The sequence below is a fragment of the Oculina patagonica genome, chromosome 2 (assembly GCF_052425735.1).
Source record: "Oculina patagonica isolate OP01 chromosome 2, crgOcupat, whole genome shotgun sequence".
Taxonomy (NCBI): domain Eukaryota; kingdom Metazoa; phylum Cnidaria; class Anthozoa; order Scleractinia; family Oculinidae; genus Oculina; species Oculina patagonica.
The window spans coordinates 6,489,842-6,500,201 of record NC_135759.1 but is presented as its reverse complement, the minus strand read 5'-3'; the positions used below and the strand labels follow the sequence as shown (position 1 = coordinate 6,500,201).

Sequence of the window (10,360 nt, the reverse complement as noted above, 5' to 3'; positions counted from 1 at the left end):
AAGTTCCCAAGAAAACTGATTTGTACAGTTCACTGCACATTTTAAAATCTGTCACATATATTAAGGTTTGTAGACATCTGATTCTGTTTTTGGCTGAGTTAACAAAGGTGTTGCTTCACATTGCATGTGGTATTAAACTGGGTATATCAATAGTCTGCAAAGTGTCCCGGAGTTCAATTTCTAGTGTAATTGACTCTTTCTGGAAATTCAATTTGGTATGTGAAATTTCTGGGGTTCATTTTTGGTTCAAGGATTTCTTTGGGCTTTGCTTAAAGTCCTAAAGTCCATACAATCATCCCCATCACTAGAAGTCCCAATTACCCACCCTGGACTCACCCTAAGAAAATGTAACAACTAGCACCTTCCCTTTACCCTGCTGGATAGATAAATGAAATTAGATGTTTCTGGTATTGAAATTAAAACAAGAAGTCAGTCTTAAAATGTGTAATAATTTTTTCTATTACATACTGATGCAAATTACCAGTGGCTTGTATATTTCTTTGTATTTCAAGACTACACAGCAAGCATATGTACATTATATTTCTTGTAAATTCACTTAGCACCACTTTGGCTTGACAGTAGGCTGGGTTGCACAATGAAGTGCATGAGCTATATAACAGCAAAGTTTTATCTGTACATTGGGTTGGTACACAATTCATCTAAATTGAACTAAATTGAACTACGGGGTGAGCTTTGTCACAGATGGCAGCAACTACATTCTTCCTTTAATGTCGCGGTGCAAAATAATTTCCAAAACTTAGCCTTCCCTTGTCACTTTCTTTAATGAATGCAGCTTCCAAGGAAAGAGACCTTAAGTAACTAACCATTACCTGATCTTTAACAATCGAACTCAAAGGAGAAACCCTCGACATACAGAACTCCAATTCTATCAAAGAAAGAAGCTCGGATAAGAAAATTAATATTTCAAACCTACAAGCTCAATTGAGCGGGCGATCGATAAACAAGCCAGTATTTACGATACCTCTGACTAGTCCAAACGAAAATTTCCCCGTCGATCTTGAAATATCTTTCTCTCTGACATCGGAAATGATTCCCTGATTATTTTGGGCTAAATGGAAATTTCCCTCGCATGTAGAGCTTTGGTGAACGAACGACACAAGTATGGCTGACGCAGTAGACGGCGTGTAAGAACACACGAAAGTGATTCCCAAGTTACTGCTCGCCGATTGGGCAGAATAATACAAAGGTTTTTTTCTGCCCAATCGGGAGCCAGCATTCGGAGAGCCGTTTGGAAATGGTCTGGAGAGACTCGTTGCCCAGGGGCACTTCGTGCCGTTCTTGAAAACTTTCGTCACTACGATTTCTGCCCGGTTTATTCCTTCGTTTCGCCCCACTAACTGCCCCTGGGTCTCCGAGGATGCTCTCAATTCAACAAATCACTAAGATTTTAGGATATGGTCTATCTCAGTGGGCAATAAAAGGTAGTACAATGAGTTTTGAAATTGTATTATGAAAGACTGTATGTTTTCTTCTTTGGGATGCTTTCAGTTAGTCAATCACCCAAATGGTATTCTTGTAGTATCTTAACGCTTCTTGGGCAGTTAAAAGACAGTAAGACGATAAAACATCTATCTCAGAAAGAACATGTCAAGCGGAGGAAAAGGTAAACAAGTTTCCCCTGGCTCACACAACACAACACAACACAACACAACACAACACAACACAACACAACACAACACAACACAACACAACACAACACAACACAACACAACACAACACAACACAACACAACACAACACAACACAACACAACACAACACAACACAACACAACACAACACAACACAACACAACACAACACAACACAACACAACACAACACAACACAACACAACAAAACACAACACAACACAACACAACACAACACAACATAACTAAACACAACAAAACAAAACAAAGGTCGCTTCTTCGCTCTTCAAATTGTCTGTAAAGAAGAGCTATGATAGTTAACTACTTAAGGGGATGCCGGAGAAGGTAAAGCAGAGGCTGCCAAAATAAGTGATGAAGACTTCAAAGGGCTCTTTATATTGTTAGTTAAAATACTTATCAATTCAATAGAGTAACAGCTTATTCTTGAAAACTAAAAAAAGAGGCAGCCAAACTGACCATTGGTTACTCCTGATTCATCAAAGCACTAATATCTCAGTATACGGTCTTTCTCAGTGGGAAATAATAGAAAAATACAATGAATTTTAGAATTTTTTTTGCTATAATCTATGCTTTCAATTAATACTTGTAATATCTTAGCCACTGCTGAATATAGACTAGTGCAACTATTTTCCAGAAACTAGTCAAAATAGTCAAGACATAATAGAAAACCAACGAAAACCATGCCAGAAGATGCCAATTCGTCCCAGGTGTTTAATTATAATACAGAATTAGTTTTTTTCCCAACAGCAACGCATTTTTAACAGCCTCCGGCGGACCAGCGCCTTGATTTTTTTACTTAGCCCAGTCCTCACTCCTTCCCCCCCTCTTTGTAGAACTCTGCTCAATATGTGCACTAGTGCACATTTTGTATTGTTTCTTGTGCACCAGTCAAATTCTCTGTCATTGGCTGAGCATAATTGTGCACCAGTAAAAGTCTCTTCTCATTGGCTGATGCGATTACCGTGCTGTACTCAATCTGAGTGACGTGTCATGGCGTCGCTACTTTCAAGGGAGCGAAAGGAAGATTGTTTGTCGCTTGATTGGGGTCGTCGTCATCATCATCATCATCATCTTCATTATTATCACAATCATCATCATCATCACGTTCTTTATTTAACACGATAGGGGTTTTAAGCACAATGCTTGTTAGGTCGTGTATCAAACTAAATATTGCTAAATACTAAATACTACGCTGTTGTGTGTTTTTTAATATGGTCTTGCATTGCTCCGCCCTATAAAATGGTTAAGGTAGGCCTGCAAACATTAAGGACTTTCAAGCATTTAGCAGGAGAACCTGTAAAAACAAAGACAATTGAAAAAATGAGTATTTATATGTACTTGGTACTGACAGAACGATAAATTGATGGAGTATAACTGTCAAATTTCAGATTCTATTTTTTAATTGCATGTAGTATAATTTCACTTTGCCTGTATTTATATTAAGCATTCCAACAATTCTGCGAGACCACATTTGTTTTTTTTTTACTTCAATATACTAGTGGTACCTATCGGTAGAAATGCCAACGAGTACAACGGGAGAGAAGAAGGGAGGATAATTGTAAATGTTTGGCTGAAAGTACGCTTTATGATTTTGGTCCGATCAATAAACATTGGGTGTTTTCTTTGAAAATCTTGAATGTTTCTGGAATAAAATGCGATTTTGTGAAGGCTAAATGAGGAAAAAGTTCTAAAATAATACCAAAGTAGTGAAGATTTAGTGAGAAATCTTTTAACCTTATGCTTTTTGAGAGTTTCAAGCCATTGTTGTTCGAAGCCGCTATTTTGGAAAGGTTTCTGCTGTTTTAGCTGTTTTAAAGTCCTAAAGGTCTTAATCAAAGTTGTAATGACCCACTGAACTCGGAAAATAAATTACGAAACAAAAAGCAAACTTTTACAAAGATTTGCCAAAACAAATCATTTTAAACTTTCCACACTGCAGTTTAATCCACTCAACACGTAAGTATCCAACAAATGTGAGGTTCCATCTTTGTGGCCAAAGATGGAACAAGTTTATTTTATTTTACTACCACCGTTCCGAGAATAATTCATCACGCGCAATGCGTGACGTCTCAAATGTCACGTTAAACTGTTGTTGTTGAGACAGCTTTAAGTAATATATCAAACACGAGAGGCAGTGTTTCATCGGGATATCCAAACACCGAGAAGAGAGTTGAAAATACGACGCGCAGCGGAGTATTTTTGACGAAATTCGAGGTGTTTGGATAGCCGATGAAACACTGTCTCGAGTGTTTGATATATCTTCTCAATCGAAACAAAAACTACGGAGTAAACGAAGAAATAAAATCGTAAAAATCTATGCTAATTAAGATCGGGTTTCCAAACCACCGTCACGGTTATAATTTTCTTTGTTTTAACTTGATGAATTATTAATGAGTTTGAGAAGGAAAATTCAAGGCCCGGTTGTCCGAGAAAAAAAAGCTAGACACTCCAGTAAAAAAATGAAGTATAGGGCATTTATTTTATAAATTCGAGAAACGAAAAAAAACTCTAAATAGCTCTCTTCTGATCGATAAAATCCACGACACCAAATTCGTTTCCCTGTTGTTTTCATTGGCCGACCTAACTTAATTACGCATGCAAATTTGTATGACTTCGAAATTTTCGAAGCTTTGGAAATTTTGAAGCTTTGTAATGCATTTCTTGCCTTCATCTTAAATGAAATTAAATTCGAAACAAAGTTTAATTCAAGTTTCTTTCGTATTTCAATCTCTAGTTCGGGAATTTTGGCTTTTTGAAGCGAACAGATTTGAAACCTCTTTGTTATCTGAGACGCATCTTGTCTGGGAATTTTTGTTGCCAATGCACGTACTAAACAAAATTAGTAGCGCGCTGATTGGCCAAACTACAACAAAGTGTGCACGTGCTGAACAGATTCTGCTGAATGGATTGGCTAAAAACATCGGAAATTGCGTTTTCGACAACTTCCGCCTACATCCTAATATGGCCAAAAAAATATCACTGTCGGAACCGGATTACACGAAAATCGAGCTGAAAGATTCTGAGATTTTTTCTGCATAGCCCTCGAACTACGCACGGCTCTATATCCTACCGCCGAGACAGGCTCGCGTTTTCGCTCGCCTGTCTCGTTGGCAATTAGTCTCAGCAAGCAGTCTTAGCCCCAATGATCAGATCAACATTAAATTCCCCTGATACAATTGTATGCTTTTATAATGCAGATCTTTTAAAGACAATGTTGGTGTAAAAAAGTCAAATAAATATTTATTGGAAAAACAATTGGTCAAGTGATGACACTATGAGCCAACTGCAAGACATTCGCAGGGGTTAATGGGTGAAGGTTGCTGTTTTAAGCCTTAACTGTAACACTAAGCCAAACCTATTGACATCTTTTTCCATGGAATAGCATGAAAAGATTCCGCATAAAATTTAAGTCATAATTTTCACTAAGCAGCCAATGAAGTCACTTTATCAGGAAAATAACAAACACTTTTACAATTTAGTAGAAAGGTGTTACAAAGAAAGCAAGAAATTGTGACAAATCAATGGCATACACTTAAATCTAAATACATACAGGGGAGTTAGTAAAACTCAGTGAAAGACATCGGTTCGTTTCTTTTCTTAATAATATATAATATTATAATAATTATATAATATTATAATAACTGGAAAATGGATCGTTTTGGGAATCGGCACAGGAAAGAAAGCTAATGCATGAAGTACAGTGAAACCTAGACTTGTGTAATGTGAGAATTATCTAAATGGCTGACAGGATGGCATTTCGATTGTGAGAAAAAGCGATCGAAACATCGCATACACATACATGTATACATCCTTTATTTGATAAGTAGGTTGGGTAAAAGGCAGCCAAAGTGCTGATGCGGACCTACTATACTAAAAATTAAGAATTACATTTGTAAAAATTTTACATTTATAAATTTATGGCTAAACTTCAGAATACCCGGCCACTTATTTACATGTCATTGAATAAGAATAGAATCTATTGTGTTATGCCTCGTTCTACAAAAGGTCCCGACACTACATGAAGTGGCCGGGTATTCTGAAATTTAGAACTAGTATCATATTATAGCAAAAACATTAACATTATAGCAAAAAAAAAAAACTTCAGGCAAGGAAATGGCACTTAAGACGTTAAGATCTTACTTACATTGTTGTTTGCCTTGTCCAGCTTTCCATTTAGCACTTATGCACAGCTCACAGCTACAGCAAATATCATGCTTTCATCACATCGCTTCCTGCACGGTCCACAGATAAGAGTCGTTTCCAGATCCCAACGTCCAGTGCAGTCAGGAGGCAGTCACTCTGTAAAGCAATACAAGAGCAAGTTTCAATCCTCCATTTCTTCTTGGAAATAAGGGCCAAATAGCTCCGTTCGTGGTCGAAAAAAAAGCAATCATTTCCTTGCTTTAACCTTAAATTAGCTTCCCATCGGTTCCGTGTATTTCAATCCCGCTTATATAACACGAACAGTCGCAACAAACAGTGACGCAGCAGTCCTAACGAAATACAGTTTTGTTATGAAAAACAGTTTCGATGAATGAATATTATGGGATATCCTTGAGTCAATTCAACGCGGAAAGGATAAAGGCCTCATTTTCAAAGATTTTTTAGAGTCTAAAGGCAACTCTTCAGTTTCAAACTTCCAACACGGCAACGTTGGGCAAATGAGCCCCAAGTCTCGGTAACATACTTTTTTGGTAAAGAATTGCTTTTAGTCTCTCAGCTGGATCCGTGTTGTCTTTGATTGCTAAGTTATACCGCCAGCGTCGATCGACGCTCTCAGCGATCTAGGAGCAACAACACATCTCGGTTCTTTGAGATATGCTGGGGACTTGCGGGCTTCCAGACTTAACGATGTCCATCCACCACCAGGCGGGCACAAAAATTTATGAGCTAACAAACTTCACGTACACAGCAATCAAGCAAAAGCCGTTTTACTGTCTTCAGGAACGACTAGAAAGACTGCTGACAATTTACGGGCTATAATAATACATCACAAAACTCTTTCATATCACGGGCTGTACAGCATGAAAATATAACTTTACCGTGGTGTAAAGCTCAAATAAAGCTGGAATAAATTTGGAATTTATTCAGCTATACACTGAATTCACATTTCTTAAAGCTGACCTTTATCCCAGCTTTACACTCGAGTATAAAGGCAGATAAAGAGACATCTTTGCACCAACTTTAAATCACATTTACACACGGTAGTGTAAAGCTCGGTTTAACCACTGTGTTATTATTTGAGCCGATTATGGAGAAGGCAAAGCAAATATCTAACGAAGATTTCCCAGGGCTCTCTAGCTACCGTCAGATCCATCCTTAATCCAATAGAAAAACAGCTTATTCCAGAAAACCGTCTTGTGTTGTATTGTGTTGTGTTGTGCTGTGTTGTGTTGTATTGTATTGTGTTGTGTTGTGGAAAAAGATATAATGCCTTATTAGGGGACTGTGAACTTTCACAGTCCCGAGTTGTATTGTGTTGTGTTGTGTTGTGTTGTGTTGTGGAAAAGATATAATACCTTATTAGGGGACTGTGAAAGTCTACTTAATCGCGAATTTGTTTTTAAATGCCGTCTTTCATAATTGCCTATTAAAATCGCCAAATGGCTGAAAACTTCTGCTACAACTGCAGAATGAGCACAAACTTTGACGTTCTGATTTATGCCTCTTAATTGGCTTTTCAAATTGTCTTTGAAGTTGGAATTGGGCAATTTATTATTTGAGCCGATTCCGGATGGATCTTTACTGTGGTGTAAAGCTCAAATAAAGCTGGAATAAATTTGGAATTTATTCAGCTATACACTGACTTTACATTTTTTAAAACTGACCTTTATCCCAGCTTTACACTTAAGTATAAAGGCAGATAAAGAGACTCCTTTACACCAACTTTTAATCACATTTACACACGGTAGTGTAAAGCTCGGTTTAACCACCTTTACAGCATTTAATTGATGGTATAAAGTTGGTTATTCAACTTTATACCAGATTTAACCACCATAATTTTCATGTAAATCCCAATTTTTATGCTGTGCAGTGCCCATGAAAGAGACCAAGACTGGCAGATTTTCTTTTTTGTTATTTATTTCAGCACAAAACACTTTTACTAACCTTTTTCAGTCCTTTTTACTGCGTCGTCGTTGTTGTATGTTTTTATTATAAGGTCTTGCATTGCTCCGCCCTATAAAATGGTTAAGGTAGGCCTGCAAACTTTAAGGACTTTCAAGCATTTAGCAGAAGAACCTGTAAAAACAACCACGATTGAAAAAATGAGTATTATGTACTTGGTACTGACAGAATGATAAATTGATGGAGTATAACTGTCAAATTTCAGTTTCTATTTTTTAATTGCATGTAGTATAATTTCACTTTGCCTGTATTTTTACTAAGCATTCCAACAATTATGCGAGACCCCATTTGTTTTTTTCACTTCAATATATTAGTCTCAGCAAGCAGTCTTAGCCCCAAGGATCAGATCAACATTAAATTCCCCTGATTACAATTGTATGCTTTTAAAATGCAGGTCATTTAAAGACAATGTTGGTGTAAAAAAGTCAAATGAATATTTATTGGAAAAACAATTGGTCAAGTGATGACACTATGAGCCAACTGCAAGACACTCCCAGGGGTTAAGGGGTGAAGGTTGCTGTTTTAAGCCTTAACTGTAACACTAAGCCAAACCTATTGACATCTTTTTCCATGGAATAGCATGAAAAGATTCCGCATAAAATTTAAGTCATAATTTTCACTAAGCAGCCAATGAAGTCACTTTATCAGGAAAATAACAAACACTTTTACAATTTAGTAGAAAGGTGTTACAATGAAAGCAAGAAATTGTGACAAATCAATGGCATACACTTAAATCTAAATACATACAGGGGAGTTAGTAAAACTCAGTGAAAGACATCGGTTCGTTTCTTTTCTTAATAATATATAATATTATAATAATTATATAATATTATAATAACTGGAAAACGGATCGTTTTGGGAATCGGCACAGGAAAGAAAGCTAATGCATGAAGTACAGTGAAACCTAGACTTGTGTAATGTGAGAATTATCTAAATGGCTGACAGGATGGCATTTCGATTGTGAGAAAAAGCGATCGAAAAATCGCATACACATACATGTATACATCCTTTATTTGATAAGTAGGTTGGGTAAAAGGCAGCCAAAGTGCTGATGTGGACCTACTATACTAAAAATTAAGAATTACATTTGTAAAAATTTTACATTTATAAATTTATGGCTAAACTTCAGAATACCCGGCCACTTATTTACATGTCATTGAATAAGAATAGAATCTATTGTGTTATGCCTCGTTCTACAAAAGGTCCCGACACATGTACATGAAGTGGCCGGGTATTCTGAAATTTAGAACTAGTATCATATTATAGCAAAAACATTAACATTATAGCAAAAAAAAAACTTCAGGCAAGGAAATGGCACTTAAGACGTTAAGATCTTACTTACATTGTTGTTTGCCTTGTCCAGCTTTCCATTTAGCACTTATGCACAGCTCACAGCTACAGCAAATATCATGCTTTCATCACATCGCTTCCTGCACGGTCCACAGATAAGAGTCGTTTCCAGATCCCAACGTCCAGTGCAGTCAGGAGGCAGTCACTCTGTAACGCAATACAAGAGCAAGTTTCAATCCTCCGTTTCTTCTTGGAAATAAGGGCCAAATAGCTCCGTTCGTGGTCGAAAAAAAGCAATCATTTCCTTGCTTTAACCTTAAATTAGCTTCCCATCGGTTCCGTGTATTTCAATCCCGCTTATATAACACGAACAGTCGCAACAAACAGTGACGCGGCAGTCCTAACGAAATACAGTTTTGTTATGAAAAACAGTTTCGATGAATGAATATTATGGGATATCCTTGAGTCAATTCAACGCGGAAAGGATAACGGCCTCATTTTCAAAGATTTTTTAGAGTCTAAAGGCAACTCTTCAGTTTCAAACTTCCAACACGGCAACGTTGGGCAAATGAGCCCCAAGTCTCGGTAACATACTTTTTTGGTAAAGAATTGCTTTTAGTCTCTCAGCTGGATCCGTGTTGTCTTTGATTGCTAAGTTATACCGCCAGCGTCGATCGACGCTCTCAGCGATCTAGGAGCAACAACACATCTCGGTTCTTTGAGATATGCTGGGGACTTGCGGGCTTCCAGACTTAACGATGTCCTTCCACCACCAGGCGGGCACAAAAATTTATAAGCTAACAAACTTCACGTACACAGCAATCAAGCAAAGGCCGTTTTACTGTCTTCAGGAACGACTAGAAAGACCGCTGACAATTTACGGGCTATAATAATACGTCACAAAACTCTTTCATATCACGGGCTGTACAGCATGAAAATATAACTTTACCGTGGTGTAAAGCTCAAATAAAGCTGGAATAAATTTAGAATTTATTCAGCTATACACTGAATTCACATTTCTTAAAGCTGACCTTTATCCCAGCTTTACACTCGAGTATAAAGGCAGATAAAGAGACATCTTTGCACCAACTTTAAATCACATTTACACACGGTAGTGTAAAGCTCGGTTTAACCACTGTGTTATTATTTGAGCCGATTATGGAGAAGGCAAAGCAAATATCTAACGAAGATTCCCCAGGGCTCTCTAGCTACCGTCAGATCCATCCTTAATCCAATAGAAAAACAGCTTATTCCAGAAAACCGTCTTGTGTTGTAT

The 10,360-nt window shown here is 37.3% G+C and overlaps 1 long non-coding RNA gene across 1 annotated transcript; it reads right to left on the bottom strand.

Annotated features, from left to right (window-relative positions):
- Positions 1-500: 500 nt before the first annotated feature.
- Positions 501-9,287, bottom strand: LOC144642853 (uncharacterized). The gene is made up of 4 exons (XR_013568799.1): positions 9,137-9,287; positions 7,777-7,908; positions 5,813-5,967; positions 501-2,962 (listed from the first exon to the last, which is right to left on the bottom strand). It is a non-coding gene; the product is annotated as an uncharacterized LOC144642853 (long non-coding RNA).
- Positions 9,288-10,360: the final 1,073 nt, after the last annotated feature.